Source organism: Triticum aestivum, chromosome 2D (assembly GCF_018294505.1).
Source record: "Triticum aestivum cultivar Chinese Spring chromosome 2D, IWGSC CS RefSeq v2.1, whole genome shotgun sequence".
Taxonomy (NCBI): domain Eukaryota; kingdom Viridiplantae; phylum Streptophyta; class Magnoliopsida; order Poales; family Poaceae; genus Triticum; species Triticum aestivum.
Genome location: NC_057799.1, coordinates 176657938 through 176673438, shown reverse-complemented (window position 1 = coordinate 176673438; position 15501 = coordinate 176657938). Strand labels below are relative to the sequence as shown.

The 15501-nt window shown below is 45.5% G+C and overlaps 1 pseudogene; it reads right to left on the bottom strand.

Annotated features, from left to right (window-relative positions):
- Positions 1 to 371: 371 nt before the first annotated feature.
- The window catches only part of LOC123049128 (cytochrome P450 72A15-like), a 56492-nt pseudogene continuing 41362 nt past the window's right edge, over positions 372 to 15501 (bottom strand).

Sequence of the window (15501 nt, the reverse complement as noted above, 5' to 3'; positions counted from 1 at the left end):
CACTTTTGACAATTGCCTCCTTTCTAACCATCTTTGTACTCATGGTATATGTATCCCAAATTTATCAATGAAAGCAATCATTCCATCATTTACCTTTTTACTTCACATAGATGAAGGCACAAAACACATGTGTGAATTTTTGATGGGCTAGTCCCTTGTGTGTGTTAAGTGTCAAGGAGCAAGCATACACGTGGAGGAGCGGGTGGGAGGTGACACACCGGTGACAACCATCAACTCAACTTTAATAATAGAGACGAAATGGTTGGTTCACATGAAATACAAACCTGTCGATATTTTAGTGCCTAATTATATGTTTAGGTACATGGCAACAGATAGTGAACAACATGTATATATATTACTGTGCATGATGATTAAATTGCCGTGAGGTTGATTTGTGCGCCATGTGTCGGACGCATCGCTCTACTGTTATCCACTGCATGAGTGTATGACGGTGCAAGCTCAAACTCAAAAGCATTGAAGAATCATGCACAACGCCATCTTGGCCTCAAGCATGGCAAATTGTTGGCCAATGCTGTAACACCCCGGATGTAACTTGCCATATTTGTAACTCCGACTCTTGCCATTTCCGGCTATGTGTTATGATTTTCCCTCCGTTGTCGGGTTTTGTCTTTCGTTTTGTATTTTTTCATGTCATGCATTTTCATATCATGTCATCATGTGCATCGCTTTCGCATACGTGTTCGTCTGTTGCATCCGAGCATTTTCCCCGTTGTCCGTTTTGCAATCCGGCGCTCCTATCTCCTCCGGTGCATCCCTTTCGTTTTCTTTCGTGTGCGGGTGTCAAACTTTCTCGGAATGGACCGAGGCTTGTCAAGTGGCCTCATTATACCACCCGGAGACCACCGGTCAAGTTTCGTTCCATTTGGAGGTCGTTTGGTACTCCAACGGTTAACCGGGCATCCGCAATGTCCATTTGAGTGCCCAGCAAACCCCCCTCTAAAACCAGCCCAAAACCCACCAAACTCTCTTCCATTCTCTAGGTCGTTCGATCACGATCGTGTGGGCGAAAACCACACCTCATTTGGAGCCTCCTAGCTCCCTCTACCTATTTATTTGCATCTCCCCGGAAAACGAATCACAGATCAAACCCTAAAAAAATTCCTCTCCGCGACCGGACGCGTCCACTCCGCACCGGACGGATCCCGCCGCCGCGTCCAGCCAGTGGCGCGCTGCCATGTGGCCGGCCCGTACGCCGCCGCCGCCGCGGCCCGGGCAGCCCGCCGCGGGCCCTCCAGGCCCGCCTCCTCCCGCGCCGCCGCTCGGACCCCGGCGCCTCCCGCGCCCGAGGCTCGCCGCCTCCCGCGCCTCCGCGCCTGCGGCTGCGCCGCCCGTCGCCCGTCGGCCACCCGCCGGACTCCTCCGCCACCGCCGCCGCGCCGGGCGAGCTCTCCGGCCACCGCCGGCCGTGCTCCCCTCCGCCCGTGCCCGCCGTGCTCCGCCGCCCGTCGCCGTCCCCGGCCGGCGCCGCCTCTCCCCCGCGCGGTGCCCCTCTCCCTCCTTCCTCTCCGGCCGGCGAGCGCCGTCGAGCCCGGCCAGATCCGATCGATCCAATACGGTAGCCCCGTTGACTTTCTCCTTGAACCCCCCTAATTTTTCTCTAAGTCCTCAATTTTTCTCAGTATGTGCCTCTGTTCGTGATGCCATAACTCCTTGCATGTAGCTCCGATTCGCGCGTGTAATAAGTCAAATTGTTCGCCTCGTGATGCTCTTCATTTTGTTCAATTGAACCATGTTCATTAGAGGTCATCCTGATGCCCAAATCTCTGTTGGAAGAGGGCTAGTTGCTGTTATTCTCTGGTTCTTGACAGAACTTGGAGATTTGTCATTTTTGTATCATTTAACCTGTGCATCTTATGAGCATGAGCCCTACATGTTTTGAAGTATGCCATGCCATATTTCCAGTGGTGTAGTCCATGTAGTTTTGTGATCTCTGTGGTGACTAGCACAAGCATGCAAATTAGGCTCCGTAATATTTCTTATTTCAGGGACTTGGTGATTTCTCTTAAGTTCTTGTCTGCTGTTATTTTGTTGCCATGTAAACTTGATGCTACAGAGAGATCCATGCATATTTTGGAGATGTTCAGTAAGGATGTTCTGTAGCTATTGTTGTATTGGATGCATTCCTGCAATTGTTTGCAATTATGGAGTGCCATAGCATGACTCAATCTTGCTCTACTTTTGCCATAAAATATTTCTGGCAGATTCTTAACATGATATTCATTTTTGCCAAGCTTATTGTAGTTGATCCATACATGCTATGCTTTTGTTCTTGCCATGGTTAGCTTCATAAACATGACATCTTGTTGTAGGTGTGCTTGGTTTGTCATGCATTGCTCTGTAGTGAGTGCATCAAGCTCACAAAGAGGCCTACATATATTATTTCTGCCATGCTCTGTTTTCTGCTAAGTCCGAAACCTGATAACGAAACTTGCTATGTTTACATGCTTTCCATCATATCTTCTGGTCCTTTTTGGCTTATGGTCAGTAAGGGACTTTTGTCATGTGCTGTTAGTAGAACACTGCCATGCCTTGTTTTGCTATGTTAAGTTCCTGTAGCATGTTGATTTCGTGCTCTGAACATTGCTACCTGATGCTGTTTACTGCCATGTCCAGTTTTTCACTAAGTCTGTGATCCTGTAGTATTTTGCACTTTTGCCATGCTTGTTTGAGCTTGATATGTTGTGAACTAGCCGTAGCTCAGTGTTCATCTTTTGTCAAGAATCTCCTGTAGTTTACTGTCATATGCTTTGTTGCTATGTTGGGGTGCTGTAGCATTGTTGCTTGTTGCATTTTAAGTGCTATCATGCTGTTAATCACAGATTCGTGTCATTTTTGTTTTGCATGCCATTTGCAAACCGTGCATCCGTTTCCGGTGATCTTTATATCGATTTCGACCGAAATCATCTCATCTTTCCAGTGGCATGCTTGGTTTTCCAAGTTACTGCCATGTTCATCATTTTCCTTCCGGAGCACGCATATGCACCGCATATCATATCTTGCATACCATACATGTTGTGCATCATGTTGCTTGCGCATTTCTCGTGGTTGATTGTGGTTCCGTTTGTTTGTGTTCTTGTCTTGGGTAGAGCCGGGAGACGAGTTCGTGAACGAGGAACCTGTTGAGTACGCTCACGAGGATCAAGCTTTCGACAACTCTGAGAACCTTGCAGGCAAGATGACCACCCCTCGAAATCACTTCTATCTTTGCTTTGCTAGTTGTTCGCTCTATTGCCATGCTCCGCTACCTATCACATGCTATATCATGTCTCCCATTTTGCCATGTCAGCCTCTAACCATCCTTTCCTAGCAAACCGTTGTTTGGCTATGTTACCGCTTTTGCTCAGCCCCTCTTATAGCGTTGCTAGTTGCAGGTGAAGTTGAAGTTTGTTCCATGTTGGAACATGGATATGTTGGGATATCACAATATCTCTTATTTAATTGATGCATATATATATATTTTGGTAAAGGGTGGAAGGCTCGGCCTTATGCCTGGTGTTTTGTTCCACTCTTGCCGCCCTAGTTACTGATATACCGGGATTATGTTCCTTGAGTTTGCGTTCCTTACGCGGTCGGGTGATTTATGGGACCCCCTTGACAGTTCGCCTTGAATAAAACTCCTCCAGCAAGGCCCAACTTTGGTTTTACTATTTTCCGCCTAAGCCTTTTCCCCCGGGTTTTCGCGAGCCCGAGGGTCATCTTATTTTAACCCCCTGGGCCAATGCTCCTTCGAGTGTTGGTCCGAACCGAGCAGCCTGCGGGGCCACCTCGGGGAAACTCGAGGTCTTGTTTTACTCGTAGCTTGACTTATCCGGTGTGCCCTGAGAACGAGATATGTGCAGCTCCTATCGGGATTTGTCAGCACATTCGGGCGGCTTTGCTGGTCTTGTTTTACCATTGTCGAAATGTCTTGTAAACCGGGAATCCGAGACTGATCGGGTTTTTCCGGGAGAAGGTTTATCCTTCGTTGACCGTGAGAGCTTATGATGGGTTAAGTTGGGACACCCCTGCAGGGTAATATCTTTCGAAAGCCGTGCCCGCGGTTATGAGGCAGATGGGAATTTGTTAATGTCCGGTTGTAGAGAACTTGTCACTTGACCCAATTAAAATACATCAACTGCGTGTGTAGCCATGATGGTCTCTTCTCGGCGGAGTCCGGGAAGTGAACACGGTCTGAGTTATGTTTGACGTAAGTAGGTGTTTAGGATCACTTCTTGGTCATTGCTAGATAACGTCCGTTCCGTTGCTTCTCTTCTCGCTCTCATTTGCGCAAGTTAGCCACCATACATGCTTTTGCCGCTGCAGCTCCACCTCTTTGCACCTTCTTGTCATATAAGCTTAAATAGTCTTGATCTCGCGGGTGTGAGATTGCTGAGTCCCCGTGACTCACAGATTCTACCAAAACAGTTGCAGGTGCCGACGATGCCAGTGCAGATGATGGCGTCAATCTCAAGTGGGAGTTCGACGAGGAACGCGGTCGTTACTATGTGTCTTTTCCTGATGATCATTAGTGGAGCCCAGTTGGGACGATCGGGGATCTAGCATTTGGGGTTGTCTTATTTTCATCTGGATTTTGACCATAGTCGGTCTATATGTTTGTATTTTTGGATGATGTATGAATAATATTTATGTATTGTGTGAAGTGGCGATTGTAAGCCAACTCTTTATCCCTTTCTTGTTCATTACATGGGATTGTGTGAAGATGACCCTTCTTGCGACTAAACCACTATGCGGTTATGCCTCTAAGTCGTGCCTCGACACGTGGGAGATATAGCCGCATCGTGGGCGTTACAAATGCAGATCCGTGGCCCCCCAGCTGAATGGTAGGAATGCACCCGGATACTTGGACGCCTTAGAGATCCCATTGGCGAACCTCTCTGGCTTGGACTCATGAACATCGCTTCCCCATATGTCTGGGTCGTGGTTCATTAGCAACAGAGGAAGCTCGATGAGGACACCAGCAGGGTATGTGATGTCACCAATCTTCATCTCCTTGTACGTTTTTCGGATGAACCCACCAGCAGGCGAGTACAACCGGAGCACCTCATAAAGAATCGTGGTCACCTGCGCAGGTATGTATAATTTGCAAGATTTATACATCCAATTTTATATCTCATTGTAACCATGGAATCAGGTAAATAAAATGTCACTCACGGTTTTGAGTCGATTAACGCCTGCATAGTCAAGTTTGTTCTTCCCAAATAAACGAGTGACCTCCTCCCTTGCATGCACCTGCCACTCCAGATCCATACTTAGTAGGATCATTGTCCAGGTAAGCAATATTGATGTTGTTTCTGTTCCTGCAAAATAGAACAACTTGCATTCCTGCACGGCCTCTTTAATGGTCATTCCTGAGATGGATTGGCCATTCTCATCCGAGGTCCTCATGTTTGACTCAAGCATCAAGCCGAGCAAGTCATCATTGGTATTTTCTCCTTCTTGCATAGCTTGCATTCTTTTTTCAATTAGACCATGTAGAATGGATTCAATTTCATTATTAATTTGATGCATCCTTCTATTGTTTTTGTTCGGCAAGGACCTGTTAATACCCCAATAAATTATTAGCGCACACTACTGAACAATGGTACTAAATCAATCATATTGCACATTTACAAATCACGAAATAATGTACTCTCATTACTTAAAATAGAGGACCTCAGATCGATAAAACATGATCTCCAGTGTTACTCTAAATCAGTACTACGGTCTTTATTAATGCTGGTTTTATACTAGATATGCATATTGTCCCATTAGTTCTCCTTTGGTAGGAAAATCGACTTGAAACTTACTAGTACTACTACGTGTTGACTTACAAGTAACTGGGAAGCACAATCTTCTTTGGCCTGGCCACAATGAGTTCAACTTGCTCAAATTGCAGCTGGAAAACCCTGGCACCATCAAGGTAGTTACTGCCAAATGCGGTGCGAGAAATGACATCTCAAGTGAGTCTTTGGAGCTCCGGGAAGACATCCAACTCATAGCTACCGTCTGAACCAAGGGATCGCGTCCATCTATCGACAAGCTCTTGGCAGCATGTAGACAAGGCTGGCATCATGAGCTGCAAATTCAATTTGATGATGTGCGCTCGGAGGACCAGTCACACACTTAATGCAAGTTTGAAAGAAAATCACATGCTTACTTAATTCGCAAGCCAATGCTTGAAGCACTTCATACGATACAACTACAAATACCTTGAGCTTCTCGAGATGGAATGCGGGGTTAAGGATCCTTCTATGCTTGACCCATGTCTCGCCGTCGTAAGCCGCTAGTCCTCCGGCAAGCAGCCTAGACAGAGCCGGAAACTTGAGCTTCTCGAAGTGGCCGAACTAGGTGGACAACACTTCCTTGGCTAAGTCAGGGTCGCTGATGGTGACCTTGGGGAACACACTAAACCAAGATATACACGTCTTTCCATGCTCCCGGCAAGGTCGTGGAGGAACGGCGCGAAGAGCGGGGCTATGTTGTGACAACGGAGAGGCATTGACCTCGATCGTGCCTCCTTGTTCCGCCGCCCGTAGTCCATGAGATCTCTGACGAGGAAGCGGTAAGACGTGCCGCAGAGACCCTGTGCATGCAAGGCATGTTGATCAACCCAGTCTACAGGGTGTTGTATGCTAGGCTTTCTCCTGTCCAAAAGACTGAGGCGGAGAAAGAGTATTAGGCTTTAACTACTAGAAAGGCTGAGGTGGAGAAGTAGTGTTAGGCTTTAGCTAGTAAAAAGGCTGAGCTGAACGGCAACAGGAAGTTTCCTAGTAGTAGATAGGAATGTGCTATTGATGACCCACAAGTATAGGGGATCTATCGTAGTCCTTTCGATAAGTAAGAGTGTCGAACCCAACTAGGAGCAGAAGGAAATGATAAGCAGTTTTCAGCAAGGTATTCTCTGCAAGTACTGAAATAAGTGGTAACAGATAGTTTTGTGATAGGATAATTTGTAACGAGCAACAAGTAAGAAAAGTAAATAAAGTGCAACAAGGTGGCCAATCCTTTTTGTAGCAAAGGACAAGCCTGGACAAACTCTTATATAGAGAAAAGCGCTCCCGAGGACACATGGGAATTATCGTCAAGCTAGTTTTCATCACGTTCATATGATACGCGTTCGGTACTTTGATAATTTGATATGTGGGTGGACCGGTGCTTAGGTGCTGTTCTTACTTGAACAAGCATCGCACTTATGATTAACCTCTATTGCAAGCATCCGCAACTACAACAAAAGTATTAATGTAAACCTAACCATAGCATGAAACATATGGATCCAAATCAGCCCCTTACGAAGCAACACATAAACTAGGGTTTAAGCTTCTGTCACTCTAGCAACCCATCATCTACTTATTACTTCCCAATGCCTTCTCTAGGCCCAAATAATGGTGAAGTGTTATGTAGTCAACGTTCACATAACACCACTAGAGGATAGACAACATACATCTCATCAAAATATCGAACGAATACCAAATTCACATGACTACTAATAGCAAGACTTCTCCCATGTCCTCAGGAACAAATGTAACTACTCACAAAGCATATTCATGTTCATAATCAGAGGAGTATTAATATGCATAAAGGATCTGAACATATGATCTTCCACCAAATAAACCAACTAGCATCAACTACAAGGAATAATCAACACTACTAGCAACCTACTAGTACCAATCCCAGACTTAGAGACAAGAATTGGATACAAGAGATGAACTAGGGTTTTGAGAGGAGATGGTGTTGGTGAAGATGTTGATGGAGATTGCCCTCTCCCGATGAGAGGAGCGTTGGTGATGACGATGGCGATGATTTCCCCCTCCCGGAGGGAATTGTCCCCGGCAGAACAGCTCTGCCGGAGCCCTAGATTAGTTCTGCCAAGGTTCCGCCTTGTGGCGGCGGAGTCTCGTCCAGAAAGGTTGCTTATGATTTTTCCCTCGACGAAAGACTTCATATAGCAGAAGATGGCCACCGGAGAGCCAACAGGGGGCCCACGAGGCAGGGGGCGCGCCCTGGGGGGTAGGGCGCGCCCCCACCCTCGTGGACAGGTGGTGGCCCCCCTGACGTATTTCTTCCGCTCAGTATTTTTTATTATTTCCAAAAATAACTTTCGTGGAGTTTCAGGACTTTTGGAGTTGTGCAGAATAGGTCTCTAATATTTGCTCCTTTTCCAGCCCAGAATTCCAGCTGCCGGCATTCTCCCTCCTTATGTAAACCTTGTAAAATAAGAGAGAATAGGCATAAGTATTGTGACATAACGTGTAATAACAGCCCATAATGCAATAATATTGATATAAAAGCATGATGCAAAATGGACGTATCAACTCCCCCAAGCTTAGACCTCGCTTGTCCTCAAGCGGAAGCCAATAACGATAAATATGTTGTCAGGACCGGTTTTTCGGGACATTAATTTCTAGAAAATGGCCTTTGTGCTCACCAGCCCCAGGATTACTGTTAGCTGATGAGGCACCAACTTGATACAAGAATTCCAAGCAAAGTACAAAATATGTAGTACAAGACCATTGTGGCCTATGAGTACAACACTTGGTTTCTAGTGGTTGATGGCGGAAGCGGTTTGTGGTTCATCTGCGTCTATGGGACTCCATTTCCCACAAGAACAGCTGACCAGGATAACTCCTTTCTTCGCGAGGCTGCTATCACGATTGCGTAGGTTCCGGGGCTGTCATCGCAATGGTCTCTCCAAGCAAGGAATCTGGCCAAGACAATAGCCAGGGACAAGCCAGTGAGTACGTTTGAATGTACTCGCAAACATTAAGAGCACGGGTATAATATAATAAGGGATAATCATGCTCTGAAATATTCTATGATCATAACGTCTGTCATGAAATATACGAAATCCATGATGCACGCATGCGGTAAACTATGAATATGCAATTACGGGAGTAGGGTTAGAGAATGCACCGATCGAGTGTCTGAAGCGACGCCTCGAAAGGATAATAAGATAAATCATGCCTCAGTCGGGCGTCTGAGCGACACCACATAAAGGGCTTATGAATAAAAGAAAATAACAAGCATGCCACAGTCGGGCGTCTGAGCGACACCACATAAAGGGCTTATGAATAATAAATAAATGACAAACATGCCGCAGTCGGGCGTCTGAACGACGCCACATAAAGGGCTTATAAATAATAAAGAAATTACAAACATCCCGCAGTCGGGCGTCTGAGCGATGCCACATAAAGGGCTTATGAATAATAAATAAATGACAAACATGCCGCAGTCGGGCGTCTGAGCGACGCCACAAAAAGGGCATATAAATAATAAAGAAATGACAAACGTGCCGCAGTCGGGCGTCTGAGCGATGCCACATAAAGGGCTTATAAAGGATAAATAAATAACAAGCATGCCGCAGTCGGGCGTCTGAGCGACGCCACATAAAGGGCTTATAAATAATAATCGCAGTGAGTATCCAGGAGGTAGAACCGTCCCAGGGATACTTAATAATTCAAATAATAGAAATGGTTAGTCCATAATAATAATAAACATAATCCTCATATGTCATAGGTCATAATCAATGTTCTAGTATAGCCGTTTCTCCATCCGAAGACCGTCACTATGTTCTAGTCTAGCCGTTTCTCCATCCGAATACCGTTACTATGTTCCAGTTTAGCTGTTTCTCCATCCGAAAACCGTCACTAGACCCATCTCAGACTGTAGTCCTTACCCATGGACATGGCTATCCGAATAGATATAACCTCTGCAGAGGGTGTACTCTTTACCCACGAGTAACGGATTTATTTAGTCCATCGGGACTAATTCCGCCTATGGCCTTTTAATTGAAAACACGCCTGACCTGCACACACCAGCTTAACTTACCGGTGTCTGGAATCACCCACGACACCTGTCAAGCAAAACTCTAAGTGGGGAGGCTACAACCTCGACGTAGCATGGGATCAAATTTATATCGCGTGCTCTAAGGGGTGCCCCCTCTCGGTCCCAACCGGAAACACCCATGCCCCCGGACCAGGTGGCATGCCTATCGGATGCAGCCAGTATCTTCCACCATGGCCTCTCTGTACGGTGTGTGCTTTGGTAAGGGGTTGACAACTTACTGAACCGTGCCCTACCTGGGCAGGGACAGGTGGTAGTACGAAACAAGTATGGGGGTTTACTGGAACAAGACTCGATCTATGGCCGACTCAGGAGGTCAAAGTATTCTCCGTAGGATTAGCATGACAAAAATACTTCCATTAACAGATAAACTCACCACTCATCAAGCCTCACCATGCCATACCGGACATACTCGTCTCAACGAGGAACTAGGGACAAGCTCGTGTCTACCCAAGACCGCGACTTTCTCGGCTTCCTTCCGGTATGCATGAGAAGCTTACGAGGATGATTACCATCACCAGCATATCCATTTCTAACAACAAAGAATCTCCATTGTGCACTCATGCGTATGACTTTATCATCACATAAAAATAACGTATGCTCCAAGTCAAGGTGGTGTTGTAACCGTATCAAAACACCACACAAAAATATTGTGCGAAAGTTCAGAATGCTTGCCTTCAAGAGTATGCAAGGGGGTGCACTTTTTGAAAGTTTTCTTCCCTCTCCATTTCCTATTTTGAAAAAAATATTCAAATAACAAATATTTCAAAAACAGTACAAAAAGTTGTCCCAAATATTTTTGCAATAAATCTTAAAATAAACTAGATGAAATTTGAGAGAGGTAGGAAAAAGAATCAACTCATTTGGAGTTTTATTTTAAAAGATATAGCCAGTCAAAGTTTGGTCAAAGTTCTGTTTTTAATAAAACCAGAAAAAGAAAACGTTTCGGGGAAAATACGCTTTCGAACAGGGGGAAACGTACTCTGGATATTGCGCTTCCACTAAAGCCAGCGTGGGTGGCGCGTGGGTCACTGACAGTGGGTCCAGCGGGCCCACTGGTCAGGTTTGACTAGTCCCCCTCTCCCTCCTCTTCCTCTGCCCGAACGGAGGCGGGACTCCGGCGATCGCCGTCGACGAACGGCACCTCCCCGCGGGGTCCTGAGGGTGGGGATGGATCCGCCAGTCTAGGGCGGTCGTTCTGATGGTCGTTGGGTCGTCGGGGGTGGAAGGAGTCGCCGGCGGCGAGCTCCGCGACGGAGGAGGTTTCGGTTGGTTTTGGGGTTCCGGGCTGCGGTGGTTCTTGGTCGCGTTTGAGAGGCTGGGCGGCACCGTGAGGTCGAGGGGAGTGGGATGGTGGTGCTAGATGAGCTGGGGAGGCTTTGCTGGCGACTAGCGGGACCGGAGGGAGGCGGCGGCCGAACCTGCTGGAGGTGGGGGAGATGGCCTCTTCCGGTCAATCCGCGGCTAGGGGAGCACTAGGGGGATGGCCTGGGGTCGCCTGAGGGCTTGGACGAGCTTGGGGTCCCCTTATATAGGCGTTCGAGGTTGGTCCCGCGGCGGCCGTGGATAAGAACGCCGGCGACCGTCGCTCTGTAGCCGTAGGGCGACGTGGCGGCGACGAGCGCGTGCCGACGGGCTCTAGGATAAGCTCGAGCTGCTCCAAGGGGCAGCTGGCGCACGCGGGTGCCTTGGGCGGCGCCGTCCGTGGCAGGCGCCTACTGCCGACGCCGGCGTGCTGCCAAAGGCTCTGACGGCGGCGCTGTAGGGCGCCAGGGGCGGCTCTATGACGCGGGAGGGGGCGGGCGTGCTGGCTGCGAGTAGGGAAGGCCAGAGCGGGCGCGGGGAGGCGGCCGTGCGACGCGGCGGCTCGGGCGCCCACACGTGCAAAACGTGCACTCTAGGCGCGCCCAGAGCACGCACGGGACGTATTTGACAAAATGCCAGGGCAGCCTAGAGTGCTAGAGGGAGGCTGGCAATTAACAGGACAGGGTTAGGGATAGCTAGGAGCTTAGTGGACATGCTGGATGGGTCAGGGGCTCAAGATCATAATGCAAACTAGAAAACATGCCAAAACTGTCCATGAACACAAGGTGTTCGACAGAATGCTAAGTGTATCTAGGCAACTCTTGGAGTGGCCAAAAACTTCAGATCAGGGTCTCCCTGGATGTAGGTGATGATGGCAAGATCATTTGGGCAAAACCAGAAACTTGCTAGAGCAAGTTTTGCAAAACTTCAGTTTTGGACAGAAAGAAAAAGGTCTCATTGCATGCACTTAAAATCCTCCAATGGGTCCACTCTCCTGGACTTAAGGGTTTAGTAGGGAGGGCTATAAGCAGGAAAAAGCTCATGGGCACTAGAGCAAAATAAAATAGGGTTGCAGTACAAATCACCAAACTGGAGCAGAATGAAGATGAGGTTGATTCACTCAAATATTTCAAAGAACATCACTGGGTTTTAGCATAAAGTTGAATTATATGCATCTACTGACATCTCCAAACACTTGGAAGAATTTTTAAAGGAATATTTAAATAGGTTGTAGTGCAAAAATACCTACTGGACCAGATTTGAAAAGTTGATGTAGAGCTCAAAATCTCGAATAACCAAAAGATATTTTTGCATAAAAGTGATGTGGAAACATCACATGACATCCCCAAATTTTGGTGAAATTTTTAAATGCATTAATCAAATGGTTGCAGTGCAACAGAGACTCCAAATTCATGAAAAATCATTTTAAAAGAATAAAGCTCAGGGAAAAGCAATCTTGCAATTAAATCCACTGATAAAGAATTGTTTCATAGAGAGAGTATACAAGTCCAATAATACTTTTGGAAAGTTTCCACTTGAGGTAAAAACCCACAATATCAAAAGGTAAATCTAGACAAATGGAAAAGTTTAATTTCCTGGCAAAATTTTAATTAATAAAACAAGGTCAAAATTTTGGGGTGCCACATATGTCCACATGTTTAGAGGTAGAGGTGTCGATAAAATAAAATACGGACATGAGGGCATCATGATTATTCTCATAACAGCAACATATATGGATATTGTCATATGATTTCTTATGCTCAAGTAATAATATATTCACAATGCAGAGTATGAATCAGAAATTTTATTGAGAACTAACAAACTATAATCTTAGTCATTGAAGCAATTGCAATTTATCATAACATCAGAAAGAGTCTATGTCAGAGCTTTCTAGCAAGTACACATACTCAACTATCATTTAGTCTTTCATAATTGCTAACACTCACGCAATACTTGTGGTTACGGACTTTAAACCGGACATAGAGAAAGATAGGGGCTTATAGTTTCGCCTCCCAACCTTTTACCTCAAGGGTAATGTCAACAATAATAATTCATACTGACTTACATCGAATTAGATATATCTATCAGGATCTTTCCAAGACCCTGTGCTTGCCAAAGGATAAAATATAAAAAAGAAAGGTGAAGATCGCCATGACTCTTGCATAAGGTAGAAGATAATAGTAAAAGATAGGCCATTCGCAGAGGGAAGCAGAGGTTGCCATGCGCTTTTAGGGTTGGATGCACAAAATCTTAATGCGAAAGAACGTCACTTTATATTGCCCCTTGTGATATGAACCTTTATTATGCAGTCCGTCGCTTTTATTTCTTCCACATCACAAGATCGTATAAAGTTTATTTCCTCCACACCAATCAATCATACATATTTAGAGAGCAATTTTTATTGCTTGCACCGATGACAACTTACTTGAAGGATCTTACTCAATCCATAGGTAGGTATGGTGGACTCTCATGGCAAAACTGGTTTAAGGATATTTGGAAGCACAAGTAGTATCTCTACTTGGTGCAAAGAATTTGGCTAGCATGAGGGGAAAAGGCAAACTCAACATGTTGGATGATCCATGACAATATACTTTATCTCAGATATAAGAAAACATAACCCATTACGTTGTCTTCCTTATCCAACATCAACTCTTTAGCATGTCATATTTTAATGAGTGCTCCCAATCATAAAAGATGTCCAAGATAGTATATTTATATGTGAAACCTCTCTTTCTTTATTACTTCCTATTAATTGCAACGATGACCAAATCTATGTTTGCCAACTCCCAACAATTTTTAATCATCATACTCTTTCTATGTGAAGTCATTACTCTCAATAAGATCAATATGATCTCTTTATTTCTTTTTATTCTTTTCTCTTTTCTTTTATTCACTCAAGATCATAGCAAGATAATCAAGCCCTTGACTCAACACTAATCTTTATTATATAGCTCACAGACTCGATTACATAGAGAGATCATAAAGCAAAACTCAAAACTAGATCATGCCATAAACTTTATTCTACTAGATCAAGATACTACTAATAGGATCGAACTAAGAAAAACGGTAAAGATAGGAGATGTGATGGTGATACGATACCGGGGCATCTCCCCCAAGCTTGGCAGTTGCCAAGGGGAGTGCCCATACCCATGTGATTATATCTCCTTCTTTGTTGGTGAAGAAGATGATGATTTGGTTGATGGCATAGGCTTCTTCCTTAATTTGCACTTGAGGACAGAATTTTGATCCCTCAAGTCGTCAATCTCCTGCTCCAGGATTAATATCTTTTTGTATAGTTCCTGCTTGTTTTCCTGCAAGAGACAAAAAGGGATAAACTCGATCTTAGGTTTCTTTGCTCTATCAGGGAGGCTTGACTTTTTGAACTCCACATGCATGTCCCCAGGTTGAGGTAATGGGGCTTCATCTTGATCTGAGCTCGTCTCTTCCTTCCTCTTGGGTTCATAATCCTCTTCTTCCTCCATGGTCCAACCACAATGCTCCACATCTCCATAGACCTTAGGATCTGCAAGGTAATCATCCACATAGCTTTCTCCTTCCGGATCCTGGGACGACATGTTGCTCTAACCTGCAGCAGGACAACTCGAAACAAGAACAGAGGATAATTGCGTGATACGGTGGTCAAAACCTTCGGGAGATTATATAATGAATTTTTACCGACCAAAATACGTAACGTGCAAGAAAACGGAGTCCGGAGAGCACACAAGGTGCCCGCGAGGTAGGGGGGCGCGCCCAGGGGGTAGGGCGCGCCCTCCACCCTCGTGGGGCCCTCGTGTCCTTCCCGGACTGCTTTTTCTTTTTCTATTTTTCTAAATATTCCAAAACAGAGAAATATTGCCATAAAAACTGTTTTGGAGTCGGTTTACTTACCGTACCACATACCTATTCCTTTTTGGAGTCTGAAATGTTTCGGGAAGTGTCCCTTATGTATTCATCTGGGGTTACGGTTTCAATAATGTTGGTTTCAACATTTATGGGATTACCTGAGATATAATGTTTGATTCTTTGACCGTTCACCACCTTCGGATTTGTGCCTTCGAAATTGTTGATTTTTATGGCACCGGGACGATAGACCTCCTCGACAACGTAAGGGCCTTCCCATTTAGAGAGAAGTTTTCCTGCAAAAAATCTTAAATGAGAGTTGTATAGCAATACATAGTCACCTACATTAAACTCACGCTTTTGTATCCTTTTGTCATGCCATCTTTTAACTTTTTCTTTAAACAACTTGGCATTTTCATAAGCTTGGGTTCTCCATTCATCAAGTGAGCTAATATCAAATAACCTCTTCTCACCGGCAAGTTTGAAGTCATAATTGAGCTCTTTAATAGCCCAATA